At 38.6% G+C, this 13127-nt stretch overlaps 1 protein-coding gene and 1 long non-coding RNA gene across 4 annotated transcripts in view; one reads left to right on the top strand and one right to left on the bottom strand.

Moving 5' to 3' along the window:
• Positions 1–13127, top strand: part of LOC129751291 (protein tramtrack, beta isoform-like) — a 70889-nt gene that overhangs the window by 16539 nt on the left and 41223 nt on the right. The gene's annotated exons all lie outside the window — the stretch shown is intronic.
• LOC129751292 (uncharacterized) lies at positions 11670–12899 on the bottom strand. Its single transcript, XR_008738665.1, has 3 exons — positions 12664–12899; positions 12433–12586; positions 11670–12372 (listed from the first exon to the last, which is right to left on the bottom strand). It is a non-coding gene; the product is annotated as an uncharacterized LOC129751292 (long non-coding RNA).

Here is a 13127-nt window from a genome sequence, read left to right as displayed (position 1 = left end):
CACCAGACACTTTGACTGAAAAGAAAATAAATTTAATTGCGAGGTTATGGTTGAGGTCAATTTGCCTCTGAAAGAAGCTTGCCAGTTTGCCCGGTTTTATCCGGGTTTGCCCGAATATTTAATACAAAATTTGGAAAAAAAAGTCCGGTCAGGCCCGGTTGCCCGAATTTAATTGAAAAAGCCCGGATTTTGCTCGGATTGATTCACTTTTTTTGCAAATCGAGCAATAACAAAAAACAAATTGTATTGTATTTTTTTATTTATGCGTGCAAAACAAAGATTTCTGAGCAAGTTCTATAAAAAAAATCATAGAAAGTTTTTTGGAAGCCTAAAACACGATTTGAAATCTGCTGATAAGTTTTGACGACAAAGATTTATTTTTATGTTTTTTTTTTTAGATTTTTGATGAGTAATTTCTGGGTTTTGACCATATTTGCCTGGTTTCTTGGTCGACAATTTTAAAATCAAAAGCCTGTATTTTGCCAGGTTTTTAGATAAAATTGCATAAATTTATCCGGCCAGGATACAAGCTGAAAAAATTCTGGCAACCTTACACAAAAATTAACGTCCGTATATACTCTGGGAAGGCTACTTATCTATTGGATTGCATTAAAAGTCTGAACCTGAAATTAATCTACGAAAATATCTAAACAGATGAAATTTAAGACAACAACCTAGTTCATATTTTAAGACTGTTTGTCAATTTTTACAAAACTTGATAATGTATTTTTTTCCGTAGATGAGTTTATAGACATATTTCGTCTACGTCCTGTGGGTTGAACCAAGTTATCTGATCTCAAACCTACCCATCTATATGGAAAAACTACTCTACACAGCTCTTAGTATTAACTTGGATGAACTCCTACAAATGTGAGTCTTGTTATAGTTCCCCAATAAAGTTGCTAATTGTAATATCCATTTGAGCTATCTTTATCATTTTGACGAAAAATAGAAAATGAAAAGATATTGTTTATCAATAAAAAAAATCCAGCTGGATAACCGGTGATTTCACCGAAATTGACATTTCGCTTCTGTATAGCGAACTATCGGTATTTTTTTTTTATTTTAATGCCGGTAATATAACTGCGCCACTGCGAATTTCAACAATAAATTGTCATTCTCACATTCAAACTGCTTAAGTTAACGCGTAATTTGAGCCACAGTTTTGGTAGTTTTTTTACCAAAATATTGGTAGATGTCACTGTTAATGAAGTTATTTTGATTTGTGAAGGTATCAGTATCCCAGCAAACATATAATCGCATAATATTAGAAATGATAGCTGAAGTCGTTAATAACGTTACTGCGAGCCGCAATTCCTAGCAAACAAGTATAATGTCGTCAAAACTGTAAATTGAAGTCGGTTTCAATCGGATATCATAAAAAGTCCGCCATGTTTGCAGATTCTGAAGTCGATTTCGCTAATTTTGTTCCCAATGTAGTAGGGTTGCCAATGTGCCTAATTTTTCAAGATTTTCCTGATTGTTGGAGGACTAACCTCCGTTTATTCCTGATTTTCGGAAATAATCCTGCTGCCGATGCCGATTTGCCGATGATTTGAAAATGTTTTTGCCTATTCGTCACCCGAAGGATTGCGTGACTCTGCAAAACGCCTTGCACAGATTCACAGAGTGTTGCAGTAGATTCGGCCTAAAGATCAATTCCTCTAAATGCAACGTGATGACATTTTCCCGGAAAATAAGCAATATCACTTATGAATACCGCTTAGAAAACGATTTCATCATTGCTCGGCAAAGCTCAGTAAAAGACTTAGGAGTGGAGTTGGACGCGGAGTTAACTTTTTCAAAACACATCGAAAAAGTTTTAGCAAAGGCCAATTCTATGTTCGGAATGGTTAGTAGAATCTGTCACGAGCTGGATAATCCCTACACGATTGTTTCTATCTACACTGGATTAGTTAGGACCGTCATTGAATATGCCGGCATTGTGTGGCGACCGTACTACAACATACACAACAACAGACTAGAGAGAGTTCAGAAGAAGTTCTTGAAATACGCTTTGAGAAACTTTGGGTGGCAAGCAGAAATGCCGGAGTATCGAGTCTGGTGCATGCTGGTAGGGTTGGACACGCTAGAAACCCGAAGAAAATCGATCGACGCACTGTTTCTAAAGGACTTAATCTGTGGAAGATATTACTCGCCGTATTTATTATCTTTTATATCTCCGTACGAAGGCCGCAGCAGTTTACAAAGCGTAAGGCCGTTTCAACTAGTTAATCGCATCCAGAACTACGCCAGATACGAACCAATGTACCGAATGATGGCATTTTACACCACAAACGTCGATATTATTCAACTAAGCATGTCCAGAGAACAAATCAAAAGTAGAATTGTGCAGTGCTCTTTTATAAATTAACAATTACTGTAGTTATTAAGTGTCATTTATATTATAGAATAAGATAAAGGGCTGAAGCCTAGGATCTAATCAATAAAACTAAAACTAAATCCTGATTTTTCCTGATTTTTGTTAATATGATGAAAAATGGGTTGTACGGAACTGTATAAAGGCATTGGTGGAGGTTAAAATGAGGATTGACGACCAAAAAAGGGTCCTCACTTCAACCTATTTCTGTTAAACAATGCATCCTGATTTTTATTTCTCATATCCCTGAATTTTCAAAAATAATGTTGGCAACCCTGGCTACAGCATAAACAACCGCAGCGAGACCGACCGGATGAATGAATGCCTGAACGGATGAAAAATGTATAGTAAGGAACTGCATTAGATACTGTTTTTTCTGGATATATTTCGGATGGAAAATGGACAAGACACCTTCACTTGTCGACGACTTAAACTTAAGAGAATATTTTATTGTCTTTTCATAACGCTTACAATTTTTACCGCGCAAATCTTAGCAAATGAACAATATGCATTGATTGCTGGAAACATTATGTACGAATAAGGTGTCGAATCAATAATGTCAACTTTCCAGATTTTGTCTGGATTTTCCAAATTTTTTGGACTTTCGCCAGACATTTTTTCAGATTTCTAGACTCCCAGACAATTCCAGACTTTTGGATTTAGACATGAATTGCGAAGGTATATGCTGTTTTCGTGATTTTTATAGGTCAGTCTGTAATGTATATGGAACGTATAACAAAGTTGTTGAGATTTTTATTTACAATCTTTTTGGGGGGATTGCTTTGGACACACAAAGTGCTGTTCAGCTTCCTTGCAGAGATGCTAGCACGACTTCACTTTTGATAGGTTTGAGTAATTCAGGTTCTATCCGAGGGACTGAGATGGAGAGAGAAGATACGCCAATGATCACGCAAGTTGTGCAGCCTATGATTGAAATTGTGGTAAACGTGGCTGATTTGGGGGATTTCAATAGGGAGAAAATTCTTGGCATTTAGAATGGTAGTGATCAAAATTCCACAACTGCTTCACAATTGGTCACAATTGGCAAATTTTTAACCCAAATTTACTCTTTTTCAAGCACCATTGGCCACAATTTTATCACAATTTCAATCATTTGCTGCACAATTTGTGTGATCAATGATATATTTTCTCTCTTTATCTCAGTCCCCGGGCTAACTGTGCGGGAACATGAGTAAATTTCTGTTAAAATGAGAGAAACCAGTGCTCAGACAGAAAGAATGGTGCGACTTGTTGCCAAATGTGCAGTAATTGTGGATTTTTTTTATCATTACCATTCCAAATACAAAGAATTCCCTCTCCAACTAATTCCCCCGGTTCTATAGGCAAATTTTTTAACCATATTTCGTTAAAACAAGTAAAATGAGATTTGTAAGGAAGAAATGGATTAGAGCGGTCTGTAGCGTTAACAGGATGGAAATCCAATTTGAACTGAATAATAACATAATTTAAAAAATGAAGACTGCAAATGAAGAATCGAAATACAAGAATTAGAATGTAAAAAATCAATGGCCAAAAATGTACAATCCCAATCATTAGTGGAAAACGGATCAATGATGTCGATATTCCACGGCCAAAACCCACAAGTTGATGATGTTGAAGCCGATAAGCCAAAGCGCCAAACGTTTGTCATCGACAATCTGCTGCAAGCAAGTGCCGACTGCCGCATCAAGCGCCATCGGAATTAATGACGTAATTTGAATAACTAGTGCATCGCGCCGCGCCGCCTCGCGGTGTAGCTTCGGAAACAAGGCGGTGATGATGATGGTGGGCACTCCAGTTTTATGCCATTCCGGAGGTAACATCTCCCTCTACTCGTGCTCTCTCGGTTTCGTGTTCACCTTTGCCATCATGTGAGTGGAGATGAGATGATGATGGCGATGATAATGTGATGCTGATGCTGAGTTCTGGTTCCGTCCACCCGGGTTACATCACTGCGGGGCGTTGTAGTTGTTGTAGGTCGCTCGCTCACTCGATTCAGGCCTTTTAACGCTTACGCTTGGTTTGGAACGAAAGAGAAGTTTGTGATCAAGTTGTTCGCATGTAGCGATGATGGATTGCTAGGTGGATTGATCCAAGGCTCTTCCATCAGTGGCAGTATCAGCTTATGTGGGTGGTTCGCTCCCCTGCTCGTTTGTTGAGATCTTCAACGAGATGTGAGTCGACGATTGTTCCGGGGTTCGCTCTGACTCCTGCCTGCTTAGTAGGTAAATACAACAAGCTGCGTGCTCGAAGAGGAACTTCGTCAAACGTCTCGAGCTTTCAGCTCTACAACACAACTAGTGACGGACAGGAGAATCATTTCCATGTGTAATTTTTTTTTCTGCCGTTCAATTGTTAGTTCGCTACCGTAGGTATGAGTTTGTACTTTTTCTGCTTCACTCCTGGGAAGTTACTATACATACATGTATACATACATATGTGTAGAATAGCAGTAATTACTATTCATAAGTAGAGGAAAGATATTTTTTCCTCCCTATACTGATTGTTCAGCTTCTGTGTGGTTTCCAATAATTTCGGATATCAGCGGCTATAAGGGGTTGCGTGGGCTGGAGCAATTTTCTAATCCCACGGGAATTTCCTAGGAAAATGTCCCGAGCCGAGCGACCGCTCATAGGCTATTGGCGGTGATTGCGAAATGATGCTGATTGGTGTGACAGCTGGGTAGTTTACGGCAATATTTGATACATTGGAGAAAAATCTGGACTTTGCATTGAGGAACAGAAGTTGAGTTAAATGATTTCAGGTCAACATAATGTTTCTGAGTTAAATTTAAGGTTCACAGATTTTGTATAATTTTTTTCTGAGTTCAGGATTGTTCTATTCTTCTTTATTCTTAACTCCTGTAACTTGTACTGTAACCACTTTTTGACGACCTTAGCAGTATGTTTCGGATCGTTATCCTGCATGAATGCATGAATGAGGTACTCCATGATCTTATCCACCCAATACAGGGGGCCAACTTCGTACCAGGAGAAGCATCCCCACACGATAATATTCCCTCCTCCATGTTTGAATGTCTTCTTGGTATACTGTGGCATGTAAGCGCAGCCTATTAGATGATGAACCCAAGTTTTTCCGTCCGAGCCGATAAGGTTGACCTTCGTCTAATCCGACCACAGTATATTTCGACACTGCTACTCCTTCTCCGGACCCATCCAATCGAAATGGTCTTGTGCGAACTTCATCCGCGCCTTCAGATGTTTCGGCGTCAACATCGGGACCTTCCGGGGGGTTTTATCACCTAGCCGTTGCTCCACCAGCCGCCGCTGAACTGTCCGGGAACTCACGGACAAGTTCAGTTCGTCCCAGACCTTTTTCGAGGCCTTGAAAGGTTCTTTCATTATGACAGATCATCTTTCGAGGTTGTTTTTCTTAGGCGTCCAGTCGTTTCGGATTTTTGCGGTCGTGGAGGGCATTAAACAGGAAAGTTTTAGATCGTCCTAAGTACTCTGCGATTTTGCGTTTGCTGCTGCCTGTCTTGGCCATTTTGCGGATAACCATCCGCTGTGTTTCCGTGCAATTAGGTGCGCGACCCATTTTTCGTTGACTGCAATTAGAATTAAAACCTTACATTATTACTTCTTGTTTACATGATAAACACTTTCTAGGATCCGAAAAACACAAAATGCCACCGAGAAACAATCAATTTTCTTCAAAAATCGGTCGAAGCAACACTTGGTAGCCGAAACGAGGAACTAGTCCTATATTTTTTCGCATCGGTTTTCAACTTTTGACAGCTATCGGTGCGTTTAGCTAAAATGGGTTGCTTTGATTGCGTTAAGCTCGCGGTTTTCATACTAGTATGTGCTCGTCGCTTGGTTTCACATGAACCATATTTGACCATTTCTTTGCATAAGAGTGCTCTTAACGTTTTGTCCGACACTGTAAATTGTAGTGTGGCCCAAACCGTGTATATTGTATGAGATCTCATGAGTCCTCTAGTTACTAGTTTTAACACCCCTTTCTTATTGTTATGAAGCTAAACTAAATGCTGCCAGCTTCGACGGTTTCAATTGATCGTAACGTCCATTTTGACAACTATCATCTCCCAAACGTTTCTAGGACCAATAAAACCATCTCCTAAGTTTGGAACATCTTTAAACAAAAATGTCAACCCACGAGGCATAAGTTAGATATGATAGTTTTTGTCACGAGACCCCGTGGTGCCACACCCAATCCTCCTTCTAATGGCGGCACACACAACACACGAACGAGTGCACGCGTCCGAATGAGTCCATGTTTGCGTGACTTTTTCCCTTGCTTCTTCTTCTTCCTTCTTTACGGAGCATGGAGCCAATGCTGCTACTACGCCCCATCGTGAGGTTGGTATTGTAATACTGCAGTTGATACTAGATGCATCGCCGAGCCAGCCAGCTAGCAGCAGGTTCATAGAACAACAACCAATACATTGTCAACTGGCTCAAAGGCCTTTTATAGCACGGCACTGTGTAATTATAGGCCTACACAGGCTGCTGATTCGGAAAAGCCAAACGTGGCACGGATCGGGCGACCGGTCTCCGGAGGGAAATGGGACGAAGTGGCCGCGGAAAAGGGCCCGGTTCGCCTACATACCAGCCAGGCGGCCTGCATCGGAATGAGCTAGGGAGAGAAAAAAAAACACAGTCATAAAAGCGCGCAACAGTTAGCTTTTGGATCCGGTCGCCCCGCGCCACCGCTTCAGCGGAGTTTGTTTTGTGTTCTTCTGCTGACTCCCAGGTCCCCCCTTAACCATCAGTTTTTCTATGTAAGCTAGTACAGCTACTTCTAGTATTCCGCGCACCACGCCTGACGGGCGTGGATTCCTTCCCACCGAATTTGTGAACCTAGCAGCAGCAGCGATAGGACACTCAACCATAACTTTATTCGTCACAGCTAGAGCCAGAGGCCAGGCCAGCGGAAACGCATTTTGTTTCGCTTATTGTTGTTATAACAAAAAGGTTTTTTTTACGCTTTTGCTGTTAGCACAATTCTAGGCATGGGAGCGTGTGTTTTGTGCGAAATCGTAGCACAATTTTTTACCGTTTGTTTTAAGTTGCTGCTCGAAGGAGTGTCGTCAGTCTGAAAGTGACCCCTTTCAAGTTGGTGGATTGATGTCCTCGTGTTATAGCGGAATTCGAATCTAATCACGCGACTCATCACAGAGTCGATTACGCAACAGCAACTCCGTAAACTGTCAATTGTCGACATCCATTTGCTGTGCGTGTACCCGTACCTACATATCTGCGCTCTAAGGGGACCATCGCCGCGTTTGCTCCCTCCTTTCCTTTTTAACAAACACAGCATCAATCCTCGGCATTAGTCGTGTTGGCGTTGATATTGTCGATGTGTGCTATAGCTAGCAGACTCTTCTGAGTTTTTTTTTTTTTGTCTGTTGTAGAGAGCACTCCTCGTCGTTTCCCCGAGATAGGATAGAATGTTATTTTTCCACATTTTTATCGTTTCTGTGTAGCAGTCAGCCAGGCATTCGCTTTTTTTCCTCTAGCTCTGGCAGCGCGGCACCACTCCTGCATGGCAGCCCCAATCGTTCGTCCCACTTTGGGAGTTCGGGGGGACTCCAGCTAGCAGCCTAGCAGTTGGGAATAGCATCAGCAGCAGCAAAGCTGTAAATAGTATAGACGCGGCAGCAGCAGCAGCAATATAGATAGGATGATGATGGCGATGGCGACGCGACCAAATGGATGTTTTTTTTTTGGTCCCCATAAGCTCCTCATCATTCGGAAAGATCTCGTGCATGGGGAATGCGGGACAAGAGGAAGGATTGGGGATGATGGCCCCGGGAACTTAGAAAGGACGTGCGGTACGACGACGGCGCGGAAACACTAGGAGAGAAGGTTTTTATGATGATACTCGGTTTTTTTTCGTTCCACTCCAGGCAACAGCAGCTCGGTCCTGGCAGCAATGCGGAGACTTTAGCGGGTTTAGGGTTACCATGCTAAAAACAAAAAAAGTAATTTTAGAAAATTGTAAAAAAATGAATGAAAAAACCCCACCTCTATTGAAAAGTACTGAAACAGCAACTACATATTACCGAATTTTGAACGATTGGAAATCGATAAAACAATTATAACCGAAAACATGCAATAATTACAAGTGACAGCTGTCAATATTGCGGACAATTTTCAGTAAGAATACCAAAAACTTGGCTGTCCAAAATCTCAGCATGACGACAAATCGTTGTATTCGCCGAACAAACTGTAAAAGGTTGTTTGGATTAATGAGAACTCGTTAATTTTCAACCGAACAAACTGTCAAAATTTGTTAATATTTGCCGGTTCGGCTGTAATTTTAACGAACTTCTTGTAACTTTAACTTAGAACTCTAAATACGGCGAATGCGCCAAGACCTTTGTTTTGAGAAAAACGCATTCCATGTTTCAGAAAATAAAATCAATTTCCTATTTAGCTGCGTACTATCATTTTCCTAAATAAGTCGCTAAAACGCTTTCAAATTGATTTAATTTCATCACCCGATCGATCAATAAAGCTTTTCCGTACTAATTACTTCAAAAAACTAATAAATATAACTGTGGGCCCTTTTACCACAGACTGGTGCTCTCATTTTGTTCATTCACCAAATTGGAGCGCCCTTCTGAATTGCAGAATGACTGTTCGCCTTTTGGATCACTCATTAAAGAAGCAATATTCAAGCAAATATCGGTTTGAAAGCGGGTCCAAATGATCACATTAACACATAAGCACATTCAACGATCTTATAAATGCTGATTTGTGCTTCTTCTCGTCCTGGGAAAACAAATTTCAAAAACTTCAATGCCCTTTTTCCATCTCGAAATAACTATTGGCCCTTTTGTTCGCAACGAAATTTTGAGGGGAAATGGGCGAATGAACTGTGGGACTACACACTCATAAAAAAGCTATTCGCCTTATTTAAAAAACTAAATTTAACTTCACTAAAATAAGAAAAATCAAAAGGAGATCATATTTTCGGATGTTAAATAAAGAGTTTAACGTATTTATGTGATTATCTGGATTTGTTTACAGTTGGCGCATTCGTCGTATTCAAAATTCGATACCGATATTTACCAAAATATGTATTTTTGTCACTAAAAACGGAGATTTAAAAAAAAAATAAAAATGTTTGGTTATTTTAACCAGACTACCAACAATATTGTTCGAAGCACGGATTGATTCATCCCTTAATGATAGTGATAATTACACAGTAACTGGAAACCTTCCAAATCGCTGTTTCCGAATTTTTATCATGCAGAGTAAATAAATCAAATCGAAAAAATTGATCGATTTGACTTGTGAAATGCCCGGTTATTTTTTGCTGACTTTTCAATAGCTTTAATCGATTAACCGGTAATTTTTATCTAAAAATCTATGAAATTTAATTAAACATCAATCAACATCAAACTTCTATTTAAACGAAGAAACCGATAATTTTTACCGGATTGTAAACGAATGAATTTAGTTTGTGTTTTTCTAATGATCAAGTATACTGTTATTATGATAAGTGACAGTGACAATACACACTATTAATTTTTTGGTGTAAATTTATGTCAAAAAAGATGCACAAAAAAGAAGCATCACTTTTGACATAAAATTACTCTGGAAAATACAGAAACGCTTGAAGACATAAAATTTTCGGCTTTAATAAAACGACACATTCGCCATAATATTATATCATCAATGATGTAAATTTATGTCAAGTTTGACGCACAAAAGCGTAGCATCTTTTTTGACATAAATTTAGATTATTTATGATATAATATTACATTGTACATTCTAATATGTAAAAAATTCTACTGATTCAAAGCAATCGAAAAATTCCTTTTAATTCAACCACGATATAAGAAAGATCAGATCAGATACAGAATTTCGATAGCAAATTACTATCTTCTTCAGTGAGCGCTTTCGATCGAAAATGCTCACTGATGAAGAGAGTAAGTTGCTATCCCAATACCGGTATCTGAACTTATCCTATAGCTTGGTTGAATTAAAAAAAAAACCTTTCGATTGCTTTGATTCAGCATGGTATACTTATATTTTTGATCAAAGGAGCTTTCGGAGACACAAAGTTTAGAAGCATACATTTCATTTTATTATTCATATTTTTATTTTTTTATACAGCCTATTCTATAAAATACTAAAATTTAATTTAAAATTTTCACGGGCAATGTTTAAAAAAAACTTTAACTATTCTTAAACTTTATAATTTGTAAAACATTCTACAGACTGATATAAATAATTTTCTAGAAAAAACAGTTAATATGCCAAAGTAGTAACGTTCTACAACTTCAAACATTCCTCCCGACACTCAGAAAACCGTTTTTTTATTTGGTCGTTTCGCTGTCAACGTACAGTATGTCGCTTATCGAAGTTGAACCGATAGGACTCTAATGGTCAATTCGGTCTAATTTGTCAATAGTACCAAATAGTCTGCAAAAAAACAATATTGGAGAGACTTTTCTGACCGACAAAACTTAAATTATCCACTTGTAGTACCTATCGTTTCTGCTTCCAATATTTCGTGTAATTTTTGTTTGTGCAATCGAACTACCATCTCGTTGTAGCATTTGTAAAATTTCATGAGACATCCTCGTTAACAATTCAGTTATTAGAACAAGAATTCTAGGTACAGCCTTTAAATTCAATATGATTTTCAAAACAGCATCACTCCGCTGCTGAGGTTAATTAAAAAATAATTCTGCACTACACATCTTCATCCGTTTCTATACATTGAGACGTTTTAATGAGCGATATAAGTGAACGTATTTTCATAGCTAGGTCTACTTGGCATGTGTACATAGCGATGATTGCTTAGATACTACACCTACAACTTCATGCATACCATTTCAATAAAATATATCGCCTACAGATATGCAACAATATGTTTTATTACACTGCTATAAAAAGGTTAGGGTTATCGGCCACCGAGCACTTTTTATTATCAACAACTTCAAAACTATTTTTTGTGTATATTGATTCCTCTACTGATTCAAAAAGCGACAACATTATGATCAAAACTGTACTGGGGAAAAAATACTTTTCCAACATGTTCGTATGAACGGAATCATTTAATTTTAGTTTTACTTAAATACAAAATTGATGTTTGGAGGTCTTGTGAGTACGGGTTTTCGAATACTGAACATTCTATTAAGTATTTAGCATCCGTTTATTTGAAAAAAAATTGGGGTGAGTTTTGGAAAAATCGAATTTGTTCAGCCATAGCCAACTTCACCCCACATACTTGCAAACATCATTGCATACATAGAGGCGATTTTAATTAAGCTTTGGCATTCATCGTACATTATAGCGTCTTCATTTATTCATTCTATGACATCAACTTGTTATCAGTAGTGAGTTTAGGTTTTAAGCTATTCCCGCATATTTGAATGCATTTCAAATAGAAATTGAAGTGTGTGGACTTATTTAAAAAATGAATAATTGGAAATTGCTTACCGGTGACATTTGTCGTTTCCATTGTTGAAATGTCCTTGGGCGTTTTAATGGTGGTCTAACGAGCGGCTTGATAAGTCGGTTGTCGACAGTTTTCGTCTGAGGAGCAGAATGACTAACAAATGACTAACAAATGTAGTTTTATGAAGCAACTTCAAATCCTGAAATGTAATGAGATTTTTTCTTGCAAATCATTCAATTTTTTTCAATAATTAAGTAGGTAGGTAAAGCAAAAAAAAATGCAACGTAGTGGATTGCTAGGCTGCTACCTGCTGAAAACTATTTTAAAATCAATGGAATATTGCTGCCTGTTACCTGTGATATCTTATTAGATTCAAGAACTATTTTCCTTACAAAGTCTACTGGTTTACCAATTTGCTCCCAAGATCAACTTCTCCCAAGAACAGTTGAATTTTCTCAGCGTACTGTTAATGCCTTGGGCCATTTCGTATAAATCTTGACCGCCTCAGTGAAGCATCCACAATTTTATATTTCAATCCGATATCGAGAAAGCCGTTGCAATTGACTTTTTCTGTGACTGCAGTCTCGAATCTGAAAAGAATGTTTTGGACATGTTTAAAAACTGATTTAGGCTAGCAGCGGATTATTTACCGTCTAATTTTCCCGAACGGCGTCACTGTCAAACAAGGCTCAGTACAGGAGAAATATTCTTCCTACGTGTGGGAACCCTCTACCGTATCTGTGGAGCACATCGCTATCGATGTTCATCGGATTCAATATCGAGCAGATTTGGCCGTAGCTGCGGCTGAGGATGCAACGAAGAACGAAAGAAATAGAATAAAGTATCAGTTTAAAGGGAAGTTCTAATGTTTAAAAACTTACCCCTTTAACCGCATTCCATTCGGAAGTGGTGATCGCTCGTGTTGATGTCAGGACTTAATGCTGGATCTCTTGGGACAGAAACGGTCGCGGAACCACCGAACGAGTACAGACTATCGGATACTGGATGAAGATTGACATCATAGATTGTTCCGGCTGTTTCTCAATCTGCGAATTTTTGTCGGCAGTGCCGACTCGGCACGAAACACTGCAATCCACATTCCTGACCACACCACACCGTTCACCGGATTTTCATCACAGAATAAAGAACCAAAACAAACATAAATAAAAATTTTAGCTTTTCGCTTTTTTTGACGTTTTCTTTTCGATGCCTGATTGGGATGCCAATTCCTCGGTTTTCGAGATTTACATCACTGTGATGTTTTTAAAATTCGATCAATTGAAAATTTTAATGGGACGAAAAATTAAATACCTGCTGAATAAGGTAACTGCAAAAATATATCTTT

Source organism: Uranotaenia lowii, chromosome 3 (genome assembly GCF_029784155.1).
Source record: "Uranotaenia lowii strain MFRU-FL chromosome 3, ASM2978415v1, whole genome shotgun sequence".
NCBI lineage: Eukaryota > Metazoa > Arthropoda > Insecta > Diptera > Culicidae > Uranotaenia > Uranotaenia lowii.
Note: the sequence above shows the minus strand (reverse complement) of the source record. Positions and strands in the feature narration are given on the sequence as shown.